At 47.1% G+C, this 1,606-nt stretch overlaps 1 protein-coding gene across 1 annotated transcript in view; it reads left to right on the top strand.

The window, feature by feature from the left end:
* Window positions 1–1,606, top strand: part of LOC105819701 (coatomer subunit gamma-1-like) — a 50,871-nt gene that overhangs the window by 208 nt on the left and 49,057 nt on the right. The window lies entirely within an intron of this gene.

Raw genomic sequence — 1,606 nt, 5'->3', positions numbered from 1 at the left:
AACGCAATTAATAAAAAATAGTCTCACCACCAGGATACTGAGATCGATACCATCTACCAAGCTTCAGATTTCCCTAGTTTTTCTTGCTTTTTCAGTATTCTGTGTTTCTACAAAGGACTTAGCAATTATTGTGAAGAATGTACATTACCTCAAAATAATAAAAACCCTACAATTATACATAAATCCGGACTTCAAGCTGAAGCCAGAACCCACAATTGTCATTCTCAGAAGGGTATTGTAAAAATTGTCCTTCGTAAATAGTTTCATGGAACTAGTATCATAAGAAGTGTATTTTAACTCAACACAATCCATCCGGATTTTTCTTTTTTTTTTTTGAGACAAGAGTCTTGCTTTGTCACCCAGACTAGAGTGCAGTGGCGTCAGCCTCGCTCACAGCAACCTCCAACTCCTGGGCTCAAGCCATCCTCCTGCCTCTGCCTCTTGAGTAGCTGGGCCTACAGGCATGCGCCACCACGCCCGGCTAATTTTTTCTGTTTTTAAGTAGAGAAGGGGTCTTGCTCTTGCTCAGGCTGGTCTCCAACTCCTGCCCTCAAGCGATCCTCCCGCCTCTGCCTCGCTAAGTGCTAGGATTACAGGCGTCAGCCAGGGTGATGCCCGGCCAAACCTGCATGTCATCATCTTGGCACAACAATTCAAATCTCCAACGTTCTTTTCTGGTTTTTGACCACGAAGCATTTTTATCTCACCTGAATTATGAACACCTACAGCCTGCTTTTAACATCCTGCTCATCAGACGAAGTTTGCTTATTGCCTCGCAAGGCATCCGAAATTTCCCTTTGAAAGCGTGCAGAATATTTCATTTTATGGATGTATCATAATTTCTCTAATCATTCCCCTCCCCCCTTATTTGGGGACATTTAAGGTGTTTCTAATTATCTCACTGCAAACTGCTGCAGTGGGAGACTTTATTGTTTTTCTTTTGCATGATTTCCTGCAGATAAGGGGGAGAGGGTTACTGATTAAAGATTTTGAACGTTTCTCTGGCTCTTGGCAATTGCATCTCGGTGCAAGATCTGCTTGCCCAGGGCTCTCAGCCTCTGCAAAGCGGGACAGAAAAGAAAGGCTGGGCCCTTCCTCCCACCCCTCCCCCACCTTGCTGACGCCCCCACCTTTCCCACCAGCCCCCTCCCGGCCACTCCTCTCCCCAACCGGCCCACCTGGGCTGCTTCTCCCCGCCCCCCACGCAAGCTGGAGCCAGCGCGTTTGCAGCGTTTGGCCCATCCTGATCTTTTACTTTAATTAGATCTTTCAAGGTGAATAAAATACCAAACGATTTGCACCGGGAGCAAATGTCAGAGCGTGTGAGCGGATTTGCATTAGAACAGCAATTGCATGCTCTTGTTATTAATTCATTCCACAAGAACTTACTGAGCAACTACTACGTGCCAAGGTTCTCCACTGCAATGAAGAAAAAGACAATAAAAGCAAGATAGTAAAGATAGTGTTAGGTAGATAGCGATTCGAGCTAGGGGAGAAAATCGGGGACGGGAAAGACACTGAATACACGGAAGGCGGGCGCAAGGCGCCGAGCTGGCGTGGGGGTTAGTTCCCCCACTTCCGGCCGGTCAACGCCCGTCCGGCTCCG

This window comes from Propithecus coquereli, unplaced genomic scaffold (genome assembly GCF_000956105.1).
Source record: "Propithecus coquereli isolate 6110/MARCELLA unplaced genomic scaffold, Pcoq_1.0 Scaffold498, whole genome shotgun sequence".
Lineage (NCBI taxonomy): Eukaryota > Metazoa > Chordata > Mammalia > Primates > Indriidae > Propithecus > Propithecus coquereli.
The sequence above is the reverse complement of the archived record's forward strand: the minus strand, read 5'-3'. Positions and strand labels throughout refer to the sequence as shown.